At 42.2% G+C, this 23,300-nt stretch overlaps 1 protein-coding gene across 6 annotated transcripts in view; it reads right to left on the reverse strand.

Moving 5' to 3' along the window:
- The window catches only part of BACH2 (BTB domain and CNC homolog 2), a 188,820-nt gene that overhangs the window by 59,389 nt on the left and 106,131 nt on the right, over positions 1 to 23,300 (reverse strand). For 4 of the 6 annotated variants that reach the window (XM_027633581.1, XM_027633575.1, XM_027633557.1 and 1 more), the window contains 2 exons: positions 22,422 to 22,569; positions 17,287 to 17,448 (listed from right to left, as the gene is read on the reverse strand). The gene's annotated coding sequence lies outside the window, so the exon portion shown is untranslated. The remainder of the gene's footprint in view (positions 1 to 17,286; positions 17,449 to 22,421; positions 22,570 to 23,300) is intronic. The other 2 variants (XM_027633589.1, XM_027633564.1) reach the window with 1 other exon arrangement.

The raw sequence follows: 23,300 nt of genomic DNA on the forward strand, positions 1-23,300 counted from the left end.
TAGGATGTGAAACTGTTTAATTTCAATCACTCTTGCCTCTCAGATCCTACTTTGCTATAAGCAGTAAACTTTCTCTTCTTTCCACATCCCTGCACAGGATGGACACATCCTCTTCTACAGTTTCAAATACAAAAAACACCTGGGGAACATTTCTGCCTTTTCTATTTTCCCTTTTTTAGATATTCAATTAATAAATGTTTTATCATGACTTATATTTCTTCATTTAACCAGAATGGCTTCTCATTAGAGTAACATTTTTTGTTATTGATGGGAGTGTAAAATCATAATTTTGAGAGCTGGCAGAATATTCTTCAACAATTCCCAGTGCGTTCAACGCTTTTTACTTTAAATGCAATGTTATGCCAACACAACAGGTTTTAACTTCGGAAAACATCTTTTTCAATTCTGAGTACAGTGCACACATAAATTTATAGTCTCCCAGTAGATGATGTACTCTGATTGCACAAGGTCATTGTACAGGATTTGAGACCCTGTGATTCATATTATTTAAGACTGTCCACAAATAATACATTTTGACAAACTGCTTCCCTTCTTTCTTCATTTTCTCATGCAATAAGCTGTAAACTTGTATTTTCCAGTCTATTTTTAAGAGAAGCACTCCAACTGAAAATCTTCAGGCTTATGTGCCACTCTCTCCAATGTCTCTCCCACAGTGCTAAGAACTGGCTAATAAAACATCAAGTAACGTGAGTCTTGTACCATCCCAATGATTTAGACTTACATATACTGGTTTAGAGTTATACTAGACTTGTGTAAGGCTGGTTTATGCAACATTCACTGATATCACTCTCTCTCTAAGGTTAGTTTACAGCCCCTGCTTGCTCATTTGTCTTCAAGGGGAATATACCACTGGCAGAGAAAGAGGTCACTGAAACCAGACATTCCCCATAGTCTCTGTAGACCTCAGCTTGGAGATCCACAAAATCCCAAGCTTTGTCCACCCTCAGCAGCATGGTAAGTGCCACCTGCAGCATGCTACTTTCTCCCTTTCATCTCCATTCACAAGAGGACAGATAATTCAGGACACCTGGCTCCACCATATCTGAGGACAACACAAAAGAAATCAGTAAGGACCTTGCCCCCACAGTGGCAATCACCATTGCCACACTACTTCAGGACCATGGCAGGTCTGCTCAGGGCTGTGTTTTGGGCAGCTCTGACCTAGGGAAGCTTTCCTGGCTGATGAAACGCACACCCATAGCTACAGTCTGGACAATCTTTAAGAGATAATGCTTTTTATTCTGAGAAGAAAAAAGTCTGTATGATTTTCCTGATGTGAATTGAGAAGCTATATTCTCCACAGATCTTAGAGACATGCAATTAAAGACTGTCAAATTTGCATGTACGCAGGATCCAATTGAAGGCTGAGCAGGCGATGTTGTAACATTTCTCACTTGACAACCTTATACTCTTTTAACAGCTTTTGTGCATAATTTCCTTGCTTTAAACAAACTAAAGATGCCATTGTATAACCTGACCCCTGAGTCCATGTGGGTGAGGATGAGGGTACGAGTCAGGAGATTCCCACTTCCCAAGCAGAACCAGCTGACCATCACTGGTCTGCAAAATCCCAACTGAGCAGTCTGCAACGCCACACCAAATACAGATGGAGCAAGCAGAGAACAGCTCAGCAGGTCCCCGCGCTTTGTCAAAACTCAACTTTTGAGGTAGCATTAAGCAGAAGCCATCAGCTGCCCCGGGCTTTCTTTTCCAAACTCCCCGGCTGATCTAACCGATTTCCAAGGGAAACAGTAACAGCTGCAGCATGGCCCTAAACCCACCCTCCAGCTGAGATCTCACGTCTCTGCTCCACAGCATGGGGGCACCAGAGCTCTACAAGAGTTCAAAAAAATGTTGAATGTTGGGAAATCAACACGTAATTTCAAGCTTTATTTTCCTTTTTACTTCCCTCTCAGCTTAAACACTGATGGTTTTCCATCTACAGGCTGAGAGAACATCACAGCAAGAAAACTGTGACCCCATGCACCTGAAGTCTGGAAAACCTACTGTGGTTCAAAATAAGGCTTTGTAGAGGGAAATTACAAGATACAAGGCACCCAGTCCGGTTCCTGGTGCACATGTAGAGTGAGAAGCACCACAAGGTCTTCGCGCAACAGGATGAATCTGGCACATTCCAGCACTTACTTGTGAAGGTGTTGAGACCCTTTAATCCATGGCCTTTAATGAGATTTGAGAGTGCCTGTAACAAGCGGGATCAAACCACAAAAGCATGGGGACAAGGAGATTAAACTACAGATTAATAATTGTATAGTATAAACAATATGGGATAAAATAAAACTCTTATGCTCCATTGGAGATTACCATGTTTATGTATAAAGCAGGGAATCTATAAAGCTCATTGATTAGTATTTCAAACAAAACAAATCTAAAAGCATTTCTAATTATTAACTGAAATATGTAATACAAATAGTGTGCTAGGAGTCAATCAATACTTCCCCTTGCTTGCAAACCCTACAGCATTTTTTGTGCTAAGAAGGGGACCAGCCAAGATGGCAAACTCCAGTACTTGCCAGGGGGGTTTGTCTCTCCGTATACATGTAAAAGAGAACAGTCTGCAATGTAATAACAAGCATGCTTTTTTTTTCTTACTTCTTCCCCCTCAGCTTCTGCCTACCCTAAATGTACCTAACCTACATTGCAGGCTGCAATAAAAAAAATAATTTAAAAAAATCACTCCACGAGTCTTCTTCTGGACCGTCAGAAGAATGAAAACGTTGTTACACAGAATGAAATCCAGTCTTTTTAGACAAACTTGACCACTTAGTGATACAGCTGCATGAAAGAAGACAATGTTGCTAAAAATTTAATCATCAGACTATATGAAGACTTTGTGATTAGAACAAGTCTTATAGAAATAGACTGAGTTAATTTATAATTCTCAGAGGTCAAGATCACGTAAGTCTATCTACAAATTCATGCCACTACTTCAAGACTTCAAAGTGCTAGTAAGACAGAGTTTGGTTATATGTCCAAAGGAATGTTAAAATACTTTGAATAAATACTTGTTGCTTGATGAAATACAGGACAGTCACCACTAGGTTATGAATGACTTGATGCTTTTCCATCACAGTATATTATGTTCCAATATAGTGTCTTAAAAGCAGACACATGTGCACGTGTCTATAGTTTTATATGTGTATACATGTACATGAATGCATGTATATATGTATATAAACACATGTGTACACATATGCACAATGTTTAATTACTATATCTTACAAAATATGTATTATTATCATTGTGTGTTTCTGGGTTAGCCCATGTCACCTGGCATGAGCTTTCCAAACATTAAAAAATTATGTGATCTCTATTAAGAGTCTTTGGACCAGTCCTATCAACATAGCTACACATCCTTATATCATGGAGGAAATGCTCCTTTTACTCTACCAACTAGGTGGCTCAGTATTATTTGTAGCCATTATTCCATGCATTTCTCACCTGAAGTACATATGCATTCTCTGCTATGTGTGGTAAGAATTTTTCCCAAAGGAGTAAAAGAAAGAGGAGAAATTAAAATCCCGAAAAGGTTGTTTGTGCAAATGTTTTTAGTAATAATAATGGAGGAAACAGACATGTGAAAAAGCTCTGAAACAGGAAAATCCAGAAGCAACGGTGAAAAGTTGAAGGGATGGGGAGGAGCCAGGAGCAACATCCATAAGGACACTAAAAATCACGTTATTAGGGGTGAGTGGAAGGGTTCAAGAAAACAGAAAGTAAAGGACCAGGGTTACCTCAGAGTAAGAGAGAGCTGAAGAGGCCAGGGGCTCATGGTCAAGAGTTGCACAGAAGGAAAGGCAGAGGAGGCTGGAGAAGTTTCAAAGGGGCAGGAGCCCAGTCCTGGCTCCATTGCCTCCAGGGGGTGGAGGGGCTGAAGTGGGAACGGGGGAACAAATTGTGAAAAAGAGTGGCTACTGTCCAGTGTTTCAGTGAACAAAGAGAAACTGAAGAAGCTGGAGATAAAGCCATTGCATACTACAGTGAGTATGTAAGGCTGTCCAGAGGGAGCAAAAAAGAGGGAGCAGGAAGCAGAGGAAGAGGTTTCACTGCCCAGAACAGAGAGGGTCACGATTGCCAAGGAACTTGAAAGAGCAGTGGGAATGGAGGGAACACCGAGAATGAAGATTCCTGGAAATTGCCTGTTCTCCCTGTGGGAGGTGGGATGATGCTGGGAGGCAAGGGGAGAGAAAGGTTGCGGACACTCAGAGAAGCAAACAGGGAGAAGTGTCAGAGTGGAGAAGAGATGAGAGGGAAAAGGGAATCGCTGGTGAGAGGCTAGAGAGTGGGTGAGGACACGGTGCCAAGAGATGATAATCCAGATGATTAGAGAATTAGGTGCAAGAGATGTCAAGCAAAAGGCAGAGAGCAGAAGAGGCTATGGAGGTGCAAGAAGAGCTTGAGCTTAAAATAAAACTGTCAGGCAGTCCAAATACACCAGCTATGCACTTCTCCTCTGCCTGCCCCCTTCTCTCCATCACACTGTCAGGCATCGAGTACCTTAGGGCAGGAAGCAAACAAAAATCCAGCTGCCCTCAGGCTGATCCTGGAGGAGCAACAGAATAGGAATGAGGAGAAATAAAAGCAGGCTGACAGTAGCTGCCTGTGGATAAAAAGGAGGCTTTTAGTATAGCTGTGGCTGTATTTGATTTACGTGTACTTCCTCATGCAAAACAGAGGCACAGCAGTGGAAATGGCTTTCTAAAGAAAGCACTGTGGACAGAAACTCCTGCACATTAGAAAGAAAGGAATTGCTGAGGTCCTGGGCTACACCAGGATGCACAGAGAGCTGGGGATCCCGGCGCAGGCAGCCAGCACAAAGGCGCTCACATTGCGCCATCCCCATGCAAGGCAGCACTATGCCCCGCGGCGCGAGGATTGATGTACACAAAGCCCTAAGTGCTTTCGTAGGCGGCTTTTACTATTTTGAATTTGAGTGTGACATCCCCTTGTAACGAAAAGGCTCGCCTCCTCGGGAAAAGGACTACCAAATACTGTAAAAATCCTTTTCTTTGTGACAAAAGAGTCCACTTCCAAATTAAGGAACAAAACACAGTAGCCTGGATTGCATACTACACATTTTTGTAAATGTTCTTTTCTAGTAGCAAGTAATTAATCTTGTGTTAGAGCCTGAAAAGTCCCTATGAGTTTTTGAACTTGCAGACAGCTGGAAAATGCCTACTTAGGCTAGTGTGCACATCTTCAAGTAATTCCTACTTGCTAATTACTCTTCCAGAAGCTGCCAACAGCTATTCGAACATTTTGCTAACCAGGGAGGGATATCACATTGCATAATCATGTGAATTAACAACAGAATGCTGGTGAAGCAATGGGATAAAAAACAGGTAGTTGAGAAAGAAATTAAAGCTAACTGATTTGCACAAAAAAACCTGCAGCATGTAAACAGCATTTCAGAAACAAAGGACATGGCCAGGGAACAAATAAACAAAAGTGAAACTAGCATTTGCAGAAGTTGTCAGAGTAGATTCCTTCTCTTGGTGACAGATGAGATGAGACTTAAGCCCGGGACCCCTTACAAATGAGACTTGCTAGTACTCCACTAACCCACTGCAACCAGAGGAATATTCCCTTCTGCAACACAATAGATGTGATTCAAACTGGCAAGCCCTTGCACATAAAAGCACGATGCCCTACCCTGTTCAGTGAAGTTTCTGCAATATTCATTGCAGTGGCCCAGAGGGAATTCCAGCTCACGGTGTGGAGAAAGCTCGATGGTGCTCCTGCAGAGCAGAACAGAGCCCCCTATGGCTGAAGGGGCACCAAAGGGCAACAAGCGCATGCTGCTGGAGGAAACACCTCGAGATGGAGCTGCCCGTGTGGAAGGTAGAGTGAGGTAGAGGAGGAAAATCCAAGAGGTACCTTTATATATGTGTGTGCACATTTAACTGCAGCAAGCTAACACAATAGGAGTGTCTGCTCTGAAAACAGCAAAGGCAAGTTATTATCAGGATGAACATCTTTATGCAGCATCTTAGAGGAGGCTCTGGACACCTTCAATCAAGTTTTTCTTGGAATGCTGTTAAGTTGTGGTCATCAATCCTATTTAAGGAAAGGGAAAGAAAGGCTTTGTATCACTGCTTTCCCTCCTCACTTGATGTGACATAAAATACCAGTACATTAGCGCAGGTGAAAGAAATGGAGCTTGCCTGATAATGGCCACACTCACGTATTTATTAAGCAGCCTGGGGGAGAAGGCACAGAATACGACCACACAGCTCACTCATTGAATGCCTAGAGCAGCAGCTTCCTGCTACCAAGAGGTTTCCTTGAAATCCCTGAAGGAACACTCTGTAACTGAAGTGTAAAAGCGGCCACTTGCCTTGCTCTGATTGCCCACTTGAACTTTTCGAGAAGGTTCGTGTATTTACCATTGATCTACAGTACTGTGTTGCCAACTGACTTGGGGTGGAAAGACTGCAAAACCTGACTGTGGCGCTTACATGATCCACATACCCCTCTGCCTCTGGTCCTCAAAGGGTACGTAGGGAGATATGGCAATACCCTCACGCATTGATGGGCCATGTGGGCACAGGTAACCCCCCTGATTTAGGAGCTTGTGCTGCCACTGCCAGGGCAGCAAGTAAAGCAGAGATGACCCCGCTGACTTCTCAGCTATTCATCCAGATTGGTAAAATCTGTTAAAGGACAAGGTGATTTTCCTGATCAGTACATCCATACAGACAGGAGTTGGAACTTGGCTCAGGCTGGCAGTTCAAATGCCTCACTGCTGGGCACTGCTAAACTGTTTAGCATCACTGCCTTAGTTATCTCTCCCTGGCTTCATCTTGCCGGTGCTGTGTATACATAAGGACACATGGACCATGAGACTCCCAATGAACTCTTGTAATACCAGCTGTCAGCAGCCTACTCGGAGTCAGGAAAAACATGCTTCAGTAAGAGATCGTGTCTATAAACATGGCAAAACTAATTATCCCAAGAAGGGTTCCCCTTCCTCTTAAAATTAGCAGTGTATACAGTCAGATAGCTCAATGTAAACACATCACACTGAATTTCAGCAGCTTCAGTATCAAGCACTGTTGCACTGCTATGGAAGGAAAAGTACGAATCCTGTAGGGAGTCTCTACTATAACAGATACTAAATCTGACATGTGAAGAGCTTTACTGTAGTGTTTCTAAAAGAGTGAAATGGGAAAGGAAAAAAATGTGAAGCCTAAAACCAGCAACACACCAGAGGTTACAAGAGAAATGTTAAAAAAGTGTCCCAGTGGGAAATGAAGAGGATAGATGAAGCCCCTTCTGTGACCAAGGCAGCGGACAAGCTCCAGTGAAGAGAGTCCAGGAGAGAAAAGGGGCAGGTAGTCATTAGATAGGACCCAATGACATCTTGGGTTTGGGAACAGGAAGGTTTTCCAGAAAAACTGCTCTAGGTAGTTTAAGTAATCATCTGTAAAATACAGGACAAGAGAGAGCCCCCACGATCAGCCAGACCTGAGGACTATATAAGCTGCATTTTGCAAGTCAGAAGAGGTCAGATGGTTTTAAGTATTTCAATTCTTACAGGTATTCTTAAGTTTCATCTAGTTGCCCAGTTTTTCAGAGACAAAAGCAGAGTACTACATTCACTCAAGTATGGTCATTCCTCAAACTGGTTAACAGGACATCTCTCGCGGTGCCCAGTGGTGCTGCACAGCTCAGCAGTAGCACAAGGATAAGGAGATGCATACACCCTCTATTTAATGAAGGAACCTCTACAAAAGAGATGTCTTCCAGTGATCACTACAAGATTGGAGAGCCCTTTAAGCATGCAATAGGAGAGTGGAAAGAAAGGCTGAATGAATCATGAGCAAGGGAAAAAAAGGTTGTGGCACACCCGCACACTTTTCCATTTCAGCTCAGTAAAGTTCAGCTACATTGAGGTGATGCTACTGGAATCACTATTCAGAGAGAGAGAAGCAAGCAATTCTGAATCCATCAGAATCTGTTTCAGAATTGAGCAAAATCCTGCAGCACAACAGAATATTGAGAAGTTCTCATCATTTACACAGGAATAACAAAGAAAGGTGAGTCTGGTAACCTTACACTGAGCAAAGGAATCATCAGGCAAGCCTCACCCACGGCAGTTGCTGTGAGAAAAGGTCAGGAAAAGCACAGCCAGATTTCTCAGCAGAATATCCACTCATCTTGCAAAATCCTTTCCATGTCCTTGTGTGCAAAGGCACTGCAAGCTTCTGCAGAGGGAGCCTGCTGTGTAGCCCTACTGAGCGGAGTGGGGGACATGACAAGTGCCATAGGCCAGTCTTTGCAGCAAAGGAGCAACAACCACTTAAGCAATTCAAAACAACAGCCTCAAATGCTCATGCAACAATGAAGCATCAGCAAAAGCTGAACAGAAACATGCTCTTGCATCCACAGCCATCTGTCCCTCTTCGCTCGTTCTTGTTGTTTTACAAATTGACCTACTGTTCCAAATCCCAGATTTTCAGAAATAGCTCTGGCTGAAGGTATTACGAAGAAAGTGTCAGCTAACCAGTCTAGGAATTCTTTTCAGGAGGCTAAGGCAGTGATGACAGAAGCTGGAAAACCAAAATCCCACAGAGGGGGAAGCACAGGCCACTCAGATACATAGGCAAGAAGTAGCAGGAGCAACATTTGACAGTGTGAAGTGATGTTCTCTTCTGCTGAAAGCAGTGGAGAAGTCTAACAAAGACCATTTCTGTTTTCTGGTACAAATGGTGCATTTCAGAGGACAACCAACCAAACTAGCCTTGGAGTAAAGGAGACCAGAAAACCAAGGAGATTCCTAAAATCTATTACTGTACCAAATAAACAGCTAGTATTCTCCCATGAACTGAAAACCTCTCCAACTATTTCCAAACAATTACTACCTCCCCACGCTGTACAAAGATAAATTTCCTCTCCAACGTAATTTTTAATATTGTAAGTAGTCTTGGTAATAGCAACCCCCTTAATTTAATATCCTCAGAGACCTTTACCATCTTTCCCTGTTAAGGTTTTCGGCAAAGCACCCGCTCTCATAATTTTTCAGTCTTTTGAGCCCTTAATTTCCTATTAGTTTGGCATGTCTTCATTGGTCTCACTAGTTTTATTGTGTGCTTTCGTCAGTGGTAAGTGAATAACCCCCTCATATGGTTTTTAGGGGGGGATTTCCTCCCAGCACTGCCAAAGGAGCCACGACTTGCCACGTGTCCTCCCCCACCCCAGCTCTCCCTCTCCCTTTGAAATGGGGAAAGATGAAAACTATAAAATGCAACAGATGGTCTGAAATCCTCTTCCTGCGAAACCCATTGCTACGGCAGCTAGCTTAGGCTATATTTCAAATATTTCTGCATGTGCCAACAGCGGTATCCATGACTAGAGATGATGAGGAGACTGCTTGTGAAACTCCCCCATAGATACTGTTTGCAACAGCCTAGTCCTCTTGCTGAAGGCTCTCTTCTTTTCCCTATTCTAAATCCAATGAGAAAACTAATCTTCTCCCGATTTAAAGCTGACAGGTGGTACATGCATAATTAAAGATGACCTAACAGAGAATGCTCTCATTTCTGGCATATTATCAGACACTTAAGCAAAGCAATTATCAGTAGGCAATCTTTTCTGTCAACAGAGATTGGATGAAATATTTTGCCAGTCAGGAAGATACTGTAACGATGATACATATGTATTTGCAAATACTCCAGCAATATAAGATAGACTGAAATCTTTCGTCTCTCAGACAAATGTCTTCATCACCTGTAGAGGACTACAGTAACCTCTTCTCACATTTCCACGTTTCCCTGTGCTATTTCCACAGACTAACAGGACATAATATATAGACTCCACCTTGCTCATGTAAACCTCTTCCTTCAACCCATCTGCACTCCATACAAGTCCTGCCGTTCCTCTCCACCTAGGGGAGAACAGTCTTACTGTCCTCTCTAGTTCCTGCACCTTTTCCACCTGCACTACCTAGTAGATGGTTGACTTGTGGGCCAGGAAACTTTGTCCTCCTCCTTTACTTTACCCCCAAAAGCAAGCAAAACCTCAGAAAACTTGTCTTCCCCCTTTCTTACTCAAAAGCAAACAAAACCCAAACTCCTCCAACAAAACCCAATGAAGCCTCTCCCAAACACCCACTTCTTCACCTGCAGGTAGCAGTCACTTGTGGCACATCAGGCGTTGGGCACTATATTGTTCTTTTACTACTCATCATAGCTTTTAATATCTGCAGAGAGGAATTATGGACCTCATACATCATGACAGGCTGTGTCTGTTGTGAACAACCATGTCTTACTCAATCAGGACCATGAGCTTGAGGATCTTTCCCCTGGGAGCTGTGAAGGCAAAAGAGATGAGTGGCCTCATTCCCCCTAACTTATAGAGCGGGCAAATAGGAGCGAAGATCAGTTGGGAATTTTATGTGGAATCAACCCAAAAATCTATACTAGAACTAGGAATATCTTCCCTTCTTTTTGGTTAACAAGCAGATGGCATGGTCTCCCAAAATAGCAATGTCACCCATGCAGTTTGAAAGAAGCAGAAACTTTTTAACCCAAACTCTTAAAATGCTTCCTTCAAGCAGTGTTTTGCAATGAATCCAGAATCTGTGTCTTTTTTTTTTCTCTCCCAAGAAGGGATTTTAAAAAAAGAATATTTTGGGGAAGAAAGACAAGGAGAACAAAACAATTAGGAAAAGGAAAGCCTAGAAAGGTTAGTGTTTTTCTTAATTTTGGGGAAGTTAGGGCTGTGCAAAGTATTATAAATGGCAATTACATACACACATGGGACTGCACTTTACCTTATGAAAGAGCTGCTCTTAGGGTGTAAAATTGCTTTAATATTGCATTAAGACAAACGCTTTTTTCCAAAAAGGCTTATGATAATGGATTTTCAAAGCAAAAGTAAAGCTGCTTTTCCCTGAGAATAGGGCTTTAGAGAAGGAAAACTTCACAATACCAGTGGTGTGCGTTTTGCTGCATTTCACAAGATCTCTCATTATTTAAATTCCTATATACTTATGTCATACATGGATAAACGATCTTATTGTTCAGAACATGTCTTTATATGAGCATCTCTGCCGTAGAACTAGCGTTACTTAGCTGCTTTTTTTCCCTCCCTACCAAGTCAGAACAAAAGTCTCTTTTACTGCAGTTTTGTGAACTTCATGCAAATGGCAGTTTTTACACATCAATAGGCAGTTTAATAACACTAATGATAAGAGGGGAATTAATGGTAATGAGATGGCTTTTTGGCAAGAAAATCAGTTTATAGAGAAGTTTCTACGATGTCAAACTTTGTAGCCCTGTGTTATCAAAAGCACCAGCAGTGAGAATTAAGATTAAACCACTGATTTGTTAGCAAGTTACACTTACTAAACAACAGCTTTCTTGCACCAAGATCGATCATTTAGAAATCTAGTGTATAAGATTAGGAAGAGATAGTGATAATTTTCTGGGACAGCAGGGAGTCATTTACACAACAAAATACATTTACGAGGGGGATACCAATCTGACTGAGCAAGCTCAATATCTCTCTCAGTTAAACCAATACTGGTAAGTCTCCCAATCTTCCCTAAGGCATAGAGTTTGGTCATTCCTCCTCCTGCTCTATCCCACTCTTGCATTCACGGTGCTTTTCAGCATTTAAGAGTCCAGTTTTGCACCTGTCACTCCCATGAGTGGCCATGATGACTTCCCAGGTGCTGGTTAAAGGTATTCATGCTGTAGGACCAAGCATGGGAAGAGGAAAATGGTATCATGCGAATAGCTAAGGTAGTGAGAACTAATGGGTCTTCCATGGCTTGACTACAAAGAGTCACATTTTAAAAACATGGCTTGATCACGACTGCAGGAATGACACTAAATATAAAAAAAAAGCATTTGCTTTCCCAACATCCAAAAACCGAGATGTGTCAAAATGCCAGCTTTTGACACAAAGTATCACAGGAGAAGTGAGTGACAGAAAATTTTCAATACTTCTACCAGCAGTATTCCCTTTTTAGACAGACAGACAGACAGACAGACAGACACAGTCCTACACCCTGGGCTACTCCAAACCAGTTCTAATGTGGGAAGTATAGATAGAAATTACACTTTCCTTCCTCCCACTCACCTTTGGCTATGATCAGGACCCACTAATAAATTTATCTGCTATTGAATCCCATCACACACAGGACATCTTTTCCACAGATGCCTGACTGCTTTTTCACACTGTCTGTGGGTTTGATGCTTTGGTCTCCAGCTACAGGCTGTAAGGCCTGAATCCCCTCTATGGAAGCATTTGAACTGCAACCTTCCTAGAGTCAGCACCTTTCAGTTTGACCCTATTTCCTCGTTAATGTTCCCACAACTTGAATCAGCATCTCCATGTAAAGAAGCCTGTGTGAAGGACTGCTAATTTAACTGTGCAGCATGTCCATCCTCCTGCCTTCTGTGGGCTTTGCTGAAAATCAAGTTTTGGGGAGGAGAAACGAAGCCTGCTCCCTTTTCATTACCTATAGCATGTACTTTCAGTGATGCTTTTTGTGGGTAGGCAAGTGGAAAAATATGCTTTTTAAGCAGGACAAAGTCTGATGAAGTTCTACAAGAAGCCCCAAGACAGGCAGAGGTTATTATGTACTGCAGAAACGAAATGTAGCATCTTCAGGGAGTAGCCATTTCATCATCGAACAGCTGTTTGGGAGAACTGTGGGAGCTGGGTTGTCTCATCCATGAGCAAACTAGGAAACTACAGGAGCTTGCAGGTGTTGTCTGCATGTGAAGTCAGAGACAGAGAAGCAGTTAAGCCCCACCTCTAAGGTACTGCCCCTGTGCGGGTGGATGTAATAGGTCATTACAGAGAAAAAATCGCCAGAAATAACTATTCCACTTAACACCATCACTGTGGGGTTTGGTGGGCAACAAGCAGAACAGTGTGAGGAATACACATGATCACTGTATTCATGCTGAAAGGGCTGAAGTGTCTGGATTTTTGCTGCATTGTCATCATGACATCATGCTCCTTCCCACCTGCCCACATCATGGACCTGACCATGCCTCTAAATGACACCATAAAGTTTGTGTCCCATGATCTCCTAGTGACAACAGCAACAACCCACCTCTCCCCACAAACCTATGCCAGAGTTATGCCACAAGCAAAATTCAGCCCAAAAAGCAAGTCCTCAGTCAAATGAAGCAACACATAAAAACACTGCTTGAGCTGGGAACATATGACCAGATTTTTCTCAAGTCTGAAGGAGTCCCGATTCCTAATGAAAAAATGGGAGCTATGCATACTCAAACCTTTACCTTCAGGCTGGTATCCACTCCAGACACCATCTCAAAAAACACTATTGCTTCATCAATACATTTGTAATTCAACCAAAAAAGAAATTTAAAAGCATCTGAAAAGCTTTGCATGGTAAACATCAGAAAAACACTGCTTTCCAACCCTGCAGTCAGTTGTTCTATAATATCTTCTGCTTTGTGCTGACAACTTTTTTTCTCTCCAATCATTCAGACACAATGCCTTCAGGTCTGTCTAAGTAATGTAATTTACTGGAGTGGAATTCCCATGATACCTTCTGCAGCACTCAGTGACAGTATCATTTATACTCTACACTGTCATGCCATGACACTGATACATTGGCTTTCATCCCTCATTCAGCGCAGAGGGTGCAATTTCACCTTCCATTGTGCCCTTCCACAGACTGCGCGTACAAATTCCCTCCATTCATTCCTAATTACAAACCTCTGCTGAAATACTCTTCTTAGATTTATATTTCTCACTCCAAAGTGTCAATCTTATCTGAAAATTCCAATTTTCTCAGAGATTCATCCATTAGCAGCAACCTCCAAAGCATTCCTTAACCGAGTGCATTAAAAGTGAAGCTGGCAGAGCAAAGATGCACTTAAAACACACCATTACAGCAAATCTCCACTGCTAATGTTTTTGCATTATTTGAACAATGCAGTAAGGAGCCTGTGACCGGCCAGCTCTGCTCCTCCAGCAGCAACAGCCATGAGCCAACAGCCCGCTGCTGTGTCCAGCTCTGCTCTCACTGTGAGGCTGCACCATATCCCCATCTCACAGGACCTCCTGTACAGCACGAGGCGGCTCTTCAAAGGACTCCAGAAACTGAGAGCCACAGAAAGAGTTTATGACAACTGTAAAAATGCCTGAGTGCAGCTTGTTTGCTGCGGTAAAGTTAAAAAAACCCCCAAGCTGGGGGTTTCCTGAGGTAGCAGTTCTGCTCTGCAACCCAATAGGTTGTTAGAGCTTCTCAGCTGAAAATCTCAACCATGTTGTTTGGGTCACTTAACACTATTCCTAACTTAGTGGCCACACGCAGGACTGTTCCCTTCAAACTGTGTATAGAAAACACAGCTTCACAGATTCCCTGGAGCAGCTCTACAAGTAGTTAAAAAAGAGATCCTGCCACCTCTTCAAGAGAAAGCTAAACACCTTAAAAACCTCATCACCATACAAGGGAAAAAATGAAGAGCCCAGCAGTGGGTACTGATAGTTGCACAATGCGCCCTATATGCCATCTCTAAAAATAGCCTGTGTGGTGACACCTCTGGAAGAGACCAGCATGTCTCATCCAGCTGGAAAGTGCAGCCGCAGTGAGCGGCGTGAGTGCCGCTGCCATATGACACACATGCTGCACTCTCTCTTGCTGTTATCTTCAAAGCCATCAGGTTTGAACTCACCTGAAGCAGGCACAGCAGTAGAAAAAAAAGGGCAGGCGGGGAGAAAAAAATCATCTCTACAACTGTACCGGAAAGAGAAAATTCCACAGAAAAATATTACAACAAACAATTACACTGCTTGTCAGCATCTGGTCACCCACATGACTGAGACATGCGGGTGATTATAACAGATGTAATATAATTCCCTGCAGCAACCCCCGTGGGGGAAACTAATTATTGCTAAAGTTTTGCCTGTTCCCACCTGAAATATTTAAAGTCTTCATTGCTGCATTAGTTCTCTTGCTGTTCGTACTCTATCCAGGCTGGTCCAACAGGCAGGCACAGATATAAAACCAAAAAGGCATGTTTCAGCAAAAAGGCAAAAGTAAGGCAGCAATGACAGGCACCAAGCTTTCCTAGGAAAAGGGGGAGGATTACACCAAGCAAATTTAAAGGGATTTCATATTGCCTGATGAAAGACTCACCACTGACAGCGTGACTAGTCCATGGAACAAGCGCATGTGCCTCTAACTGCCCCCAGCACCCCACATCCTCCGCACCACGTGGTGTTACTCAGAGCAAAAACTTATTGTCTTACGCAGCTTGCTTTCAAGACCGACACCTCTGCTACTCTGCCAAGCCTGACGAAGTCAGGAAGGTCATGAAGCAAGAAAGTGATGATGCTGAAGACGCCACGCAGCAGAAAGCAAGCATTTAGCCTCTACATTTGGTCCTGCAGTTCTTGGATGGATGCTCTCTCTTACCCATCCATTGCAAGAATGACATTAGACATGCACATGCACAGGCACACTCATTCTCTGGAAATGCCACTGCTACTTAATGAGTGTAGCTGGGACAGCACCACAGTTGACACCATGAAGCTATGAATTTCCCTGCATACACTGACATCTCTCTTTAATATTTCTCTTGGCCATGAGCTGACGTATCAATTAATGTGGTCATAACAGATTAACTAGCTCAAGATACTGCAACTAATTTAGTGGATTCCGAACCAGCACAACTACCTGGAAAAGCTACCAAGGCAGCATATTTCAATACTGTCACCCTAAAGAGGAAACCAAAGGATTTTACATGCCAAAAGTTAACCCTGAGAATTTGTTTCTTAAGCTAAACAAATCTGTATAGATTTCCTTTTTTTCCCTTTTTCTTTGCCAGAAGATGAAGTTCTGGATCAACAGTTCCAGGTATACCAGTGAAGTTTTGAAAGGTTAACTTTAAAGATCTTTCAATCCTCTCCAAAGCTGCTTTTTCCAGAGAGCAGAACAATTCTTCCTAAATTTTTCATCACTACCTCTTAATTATGCACTAAGCCTAACTACTTTTTCTTTTTTTTTTTTTAAATAAGAAGTTGATGAGTTAACACAGCCAGATCACACTGCAAGTAAGCTCTGACTCCCCTTCCAACACAGACCCTTTTACAAGCATTAAGCCTAGGACTCACTCACCAGACGGAGATGAAGCTGCAGGCGAGCCAGTCATCAGAGCTAAGGGAAGTATTATGCTTGCTCTACAAATACTGAAGCATTTGAATCTTATTTTTAGTTGTACACAAAGGGCAATAAATGGAAAATCTTAATTGTAACCACTGCTTTTTCATGGCCGCCCACACTTCCAACACCTACAACAAAAGTATATAAATGCAAAAACTCCAAAACCCATGGCTCATCTGAACAAGGGATGCAAAACAAACTCATTTGAAAATGGGATGCCGTTACTCTTTCTCCAGTTTATCTAGAGTGCTATTATATTCTGTTAAACATCGAAGACAGCTATTTGCATGCTGTCTACTGTCCAGGATCCTGTTGCGTTTTCATGCGTTTAATAGTTTTTTTTTATCTCAGTTACCTGGTAGAGTCCTTCTCTAAGTTAGCTGACCCCTGACTGATTTTCAAATGATGAAGTAGAGAAGGTGCCTCCCCCTAACTTTCAGTTTCTCCCCCCACTGCCCAAACTACCGAGGTACAAGGAGTTAATGCTTCACTTACCTGTGAGAAATTATGCTGAATACTCTACCCAGAAACTGGCAATTAAAAAAAAAATCCCTTTACACTCATAACAGTAGAAGAACTTCAAACAAATTGCTGTCAAGGATGATTTCATTGTGTTTAAATCCACTTTACTTTAAGTCACTTTGCAAATTACTCTTTAATTTTATACCTAAAACTCTCAGGTCTACTATGATGCCAGTTTACTCTCCTGTGTATCCTATGCCTGATTGTTTCCATTTACAGAAAGTAACATGAGTATGAACCTAATTATCATCTGAAAACCTGCAGAAAACTAATTTAACTATCTGAGTAAAAAAGAAATAAAGGAAAAAAGGTCCATCTTAAAACCAGACTCAACAGGATGATAGGTGATGCCATATCTGGGGATGGTCAGAATGAACAATCTTGTGCCATTAATCACCTTGGTGTCGCTGGAACTGTAAGTTGTTACAGAGCGAAAATCATCCAATACAATGCTTTTATGTCTCAACTCTTTATACATCATAACAGGAAACATGTCCTATCAGCTAGCAATCAATATTTAAATAAATCATCGAAGACAAAATGCTGTCACCAGAAAAATGTGCCTTTACCTGCCCTTGCTCATCAACTGCCCGCTAGACCGAAAAGCGCATCACTTTCCTGCAGCTCCCGACAAGCCAAGGGCAGAGCCAGCTGCTCTCCACGCACGCTGCTGAAATCAGGTGTGTGCTTTTCTGCCGAGGATTTAGGTCGCAGGACCTGTGTGCTGAATGCTGCAGAAGCACGGGTATCTAAGTATTATGAAAATAAATGGGTCATACACCACTGAGCTAACAACCACACCACCCCCAAGCCGGGCGCTGAATGACTGTGCAGGGTTCTGCCAGAGGGAGGGGAGATGTTGAACCAGCAGTGAAAACAAAACTGATGCGGTGAGATGGATTTTACTTTTCACTGGTTTGGGTTACAGAGAAAGTTGGTCTTGCCATCACCATCTCTCAGACTTTTATGTAAAAAAAAAAAATAAAGCAACGTAGGGGCAGGTACGTCCTGCAGAGATGGGCCATCATCTCACTGCCCTGGATAAAGGGAAGTGCCGCCAGCCCTTGTCGGAGGGAGGGTTGTGACTCAGTCCCTTGGGCTGGCACACTCACACACCCGGGCTGTCACCTGCCACAGCAAAAAACAAAGGTCCTCACCACAACACGGTGACCACATGGGAAACACTGAGTAAACAGATCAATGACACTGCGTGTCCACGCAGCTTGTCGTGCCACTGGGGTGACGAACAAACAAACCTGTGGTCAATGGCAACAAGGGCAGAGGTGTCAGAATAATTTGGTTTCATATGGCATGCTGTGCTCCAACAAACACCACTATCCTCCTCTGTTGTTACCAGCTAAACACAGGCAGAATGTGCCTCTTGGTCATACAGCCCACAGTTGCTGTGTGTACCCAAATGGGGATGCCTTTGGCATGGGAATCTTGGTCAGAAACCTCTAGAAAGGGATGTTGGCTCACCACTCACACACGTGTGCACGCGCAGCAGCTGTGTGTGAAGCTGGAGTTTTTCAGACCATACTGATTATATTTGTCCAGATAAATATTTTATTTAAACATTATATATACATACATATATGTAGCTTATATATATGTATGTTTAATTTACATATACACGCATATGCACATCTAATTAAAAAATATATTTAGTCAACAGATATATTTGCAGCAAACACTTATCAAAAGTTGTCCCCAGCCACCCATGCTGGGGGTGCAGTCTGCTTCAGGTACAGAGGCACTAATGGTGCTGAGGAGCACCCGATCACACTGAGGGACTGATGCAGTGTTGGCAGTGGTCAATGGCTTTGTGTATCCTCAAGAGGGGGGTATTGGGGCACCAGGAGTAACTGGATTATTTCTTGGCAAAGAAGATTTCCCCTAGATCTGAGGAAAGTGCTTTTTGGCAGTTGTGAGCGTGATGCCCAGGACAGGATGCCATTGCAGGTCACGAAGGTCCCCGAGGCAGGAGATGCTCCACACACTGGTGCACAAGGTACAGAGTCCTGTACCATAAAATGGGTAAGAAAATGCCTTTGCTGTAATAAAACCAGCACTCCAACAGAAATATAATGAAATGCAGATGTGGTCACATCTCACACATCCAGTAGGATAAACCCAACTATGTCCTCAGGTATGGCCACAGCCCTTAGGCAGAGGGTTTGGTGCTGACAGCTAGCAGTGTTTGGTAAGTCAGTGTTCAAAGATATGTGATTTTGCCTTCAGAAATCTGATTTCCTTCTTAAGTCTGTCAAATTACCTGACCTTTAAGTGCAGATTTAAAAAAAAGATACATTTTTCCCAGGTTGTGGTGGTAGGCGGGTGACAGACACTTAAGCATCAAAATCTGCATATTAAAATTTTTCATTATTTACATCTGCCTACAGATGGCCATAGGATATATTTCAAGAAATCTTTCTAAATTTTCTTAAATACTCCAAAGAACTCATATCTAGAAAATATGAAATTGCTGTACAGAGTTTTCTGAGTTTTGGGTTGTCTTACTTTTTTATCCTGTATAAGGCACTTATTGGACCTTGCTGAATTTTCAATATTGGATAAGCAGTACCAATGAGGTCTATTTATTAGAAGCAGAATGACATTGATTGGGATGCTATTTTTGCCTCTTTTAAAGGAAAACACACTCATAAAACAAAGCAAGAAATGTGAACAGAGCATGGCTACCACTAGGAATAGTCCCCTGTCTCTGCTAGGATGCCAGCAGCCATGCCCCAACATCTGCTCCAAGGCACAGCCACGTCCCCAGTGCCCGAGCAAAGCTCTGTATGTACTCCGCCATTCCTGACTATTGGGGATAACAAATGGAGAGTTACTCAGCAAAGAGTACAGATTCTCCCCAAAACCTGTACACCTTCATTATAATACACCCAGTCTAACCTACCCAGCATTAAATCCCAGAGGACCTGGAGAAATGTGTTATTTTAGCATCTTGGCACATGCACCATAACAGGGTTTTTCAATATGCTCCATCAGAACATGGAAGGTATTTTCTGCTTTGAATTCAAACATCAGTAAGTACTATTTTTATAGAGATCATATCAATCAGCATTCTAGTAGTATTATAAAAACTAAATAATAAAGGAATGGGGGGAAGCCATACTTGTTTATGAAATACACTGCACCCTGGGAAAAGCAAGAACATCACAGTTGTTACAGCTGGGTCAACCTCGTGCAACTGCTCTTTCCAGCAGGGCTAATTAACAAGGGAAAGTTCACTTCTTTCTACGGAAATTGCTATAACAAGGTAATTGTTACAAGCAGAGTCTGTCATCAAAAATAGCCAGACAGTGGGAAACGCTGAGAAATCAAATAAGCAGCCAGCAGCTTGCCCTTGCATCTGCCTGTGCTGGCACAGAGCCGCACACACAACGGGTGCCACCGCAGCCAACAACCTGTGAGGTGATGCTTGTGTTTTCTAGGAGTTAAGAGTACACACCATGTTTTAAAAATGATGCACTTAAAAGAGAAAGAAAAAAAATAAACCCAAAGGAAAAGAAAGGTAAGGAAAGCACATATTTGATGATGGCTCCTATATCCTTACAGTGATTTTCAAGTTCATTCAGTCGTCAGACCCAATTTTACTGTTGGAAATGGAGACGTCTGATTATTTGTAGCAGAATAAGAAGCAAGACAAAACTTCCTATGCACCTCTTGGAATGAGAGAGAGGGTTTTTTTCCCCATTTATGTCTACTTAATTTCTGGTTGCTTTTTCAAGTCCCTAACAAGGATGATATTTTTAAAGTTTGTTTCTCTGGAAGTGTTTTTAATAGTGAATTTACAAGATGCCTAATGATAAGCTTTTCAAAAGCCTGCAAAAAATTGTGAATAAGGTTTCCAAACCTCATGGGAACAGTGCTAAGCAGGACTAATGAACAACAAGTTATTTCTGCCTGCCTAGCTGTTACAACTCATATTTTCAAGTTTTCTTCCCTCAAGACAAGCACTAAAAACAAATTTCAAGACAGAATCAAAATCTTCCTGTAGTCAGATGATTCCTGCTATCGGGGATTTGATTAATAACTGCACCATATATTGCCAAGCCCATAAGGAAATGGCAACACTCTCCCTTTTTTGGAAAACAAAATCAAACCCAGACCTTGTAAGGCCTCTTTGACAGTCGATTTCTACCCAGACTTTCTCCACTGCCTACTTCTTCACCATTATTTTTGCTCGTCATACCAGAAAAAAATTTTCCTTCTCTTTAAAACACTATCCTCCTTTTGCAAAAGACTTTTCTTGTTTTAAATAAATCTTTTATTGTCCCATAAGCAAATAAAAGCACCTCAAATGAAGGTATACTTCTAATGTAAATGCTTCAGTTTCAAAACACTCACAGGTTTTTAGAAGTAGTATTACAAATCAGTTCCTAAGATTAAAAGTGGTGTGACTAAGCATTCAAGAAAAACTGACCAGCAAGGAGTGCTGTGGTCAGCTTCACTGCCCTGTTCTGATTAAACTGCATTGTATGAATTTGTTACTGCAGTGAACAAACAAGGGCCACTGTGCCACACTGTGAATAATAATTCTGTATTATCTCCTTTTGCCAAGCTGTTTTACACCACCATCTCAAAGATAAAAACCTCTTAACCACAAGGAGATTTGGTTTTGTTCTAAAAATCAGTGAAATTAGGTTGTGCTCAAGCCTTGTCCTGAACGTGGCAGCTCTGGGTTACACCACCCTCCAGACAGCACAGATCACCACATCCATGCCATCCTTATAATGGTCCAGAAGCTTCTTCCACCTCAGAACACAGAATTAGGGTTAGAACTTCCGACAAATTACAAAGGGTCAAACCAATTTCTCTACTCTAGAATAGCCCACCAATTCCATATCAGGTTGATGCTATGCAAGGTTTAAGAGGAGGACTTAGCCATTTTGGGAAGGGGGATGAAATATGCGCACAGCACCACAGTCCCTCCCCATCCTGAGAGAAAAATCAAAGCACAACATGCACTGGGAACTACAACACGGACTGAGAAGCCAAGAAGGAGTCTGCAGTCCCCTCAATCTCCTCTGTCCCTCGAAGATCTGTGCACAGCTCTATCCACCTTGCTACAAATGGAATTAGATGGAGCACCTAATTCCACCTGGAAGTTGCTGAAGGTGGCAATGAAGGTGTTATTGATGCTTACAGAGCGTTTTGAGGCAGCAGGCTGGAAGAGGAAGCAACATCAGGGCTCCTCCGAGGGAAGTATTCTGGGAACCCCAAAGGAAAAGGATATGGATTTTATTATGGCAGAAATACAGGGATGCCTGCAGTCCTGCTGGGCAAATGATAGCCTCCAAACTCATGTGGAGCACGTGCAGCTTTGGAACAGCACACCAAGGTAGGTCTACACACACTTAGCCAGTTGCAGAGAAAAACAAAGTGTAGTTAGAGCAATGGGGTAAAGAGAGCTATTTTAAGAACTACTGTGGTTTACTGTTGTAGCAGAACACTTAGAAAAGCCTTCAAAATGACAATCACTATCTACATTAAAAAGACAAGTAACTACTCCAATAGCAATTTATTCACCACCTAATGTTTGCAGTTGAATTACAGCTTTTACAGTGTTTTTATCAAGTGTGATATTTACTGCCTCCACTTTGACTCCCTAAGACCTTTTCTTCTCTTTTTTTCTTTCATTTTTTTCTTTAAATAGAAAGGAATTGGAATCATGACTTACATGTAACTTTTCTAGGTTCTGTGCTGGCTAAAATGTTCTCACGATGCAGGGAAGAGGATCAATGGAGAAATTAAGAGGCTGCAGCAATCCATTAAGTGACCCTCCAAAGTTCTGTAGGCCAATGTTCTGGCAACTCAGTTGTAGCAACCTAAAATAAAATAAAATCAGGCATTAAAAAAATCAAGCACTGAATCTTCATAAAACCCTCTTTGTTTTTTCCTTTTAATTCTAGAAAAAAAAAGTTGTGATGCCTTTTTTTTTTAAACACAGAAGGTCTTTATGTCAAACATGATGATTAGATTATGCCCATTACATACCTCCTCCAACCTTTAAGCTGTAGATACTGTGCAACAAAGACTTTTTTCCTTGCATTCATATAGTGCCCAGACATATGAGGCCCCTGAGAAGAACTGCAGAACAGATAAACTAACACTTCTGTGACTATTCTACCAGATCATACCATAGGTATGTGCATACTTATGCATACATACTAAGGACTTCTTTACTGTGAGGGTGGTGAAGCAGTGAAATAGGTTGCCCAGAGAAGTTGTGGATGCTCCATCCCTGAAGTGTTCAAGGCCAGGTTGGATGGGGCTTTGAGCAACCTGATCTAGTGGAAGGTGTCCCTGCCCGTGGCAGGGGGATTAGAAATAGATAAGCTTTAAATCTCAACCTAAACCTCCTTGTGGTCTATGAAACTGCACATCACACCAGAAAGGTGTTCTAACAAAACCAGCAAAATTATCAAGCCGACTTTAAAAAATAATTAATACTGGCTTTTGTCAAAGCTTTGATTTTATCAAACATGAAATTTGTTACTTTGTTTCTGTTTTTTCTGGGGAGCTTCAGAGAATAAACACCATCAGCACAGTTTGGTAC

Source organism: Corapipo altera, unplaced genomic scaffold, assembly GCF_003945725.1.
Source record: "Corapipo altera isolate COAL_440 unplaced genomic scaffold, ASM394572v1 2b, whole genome shotgun sequence".
Lineage (NCBI taxonomy): Eukaryota > Metazoa > Chordata > Aves > Passeriformes > Pipridae > Corapipo > Corapipo altera.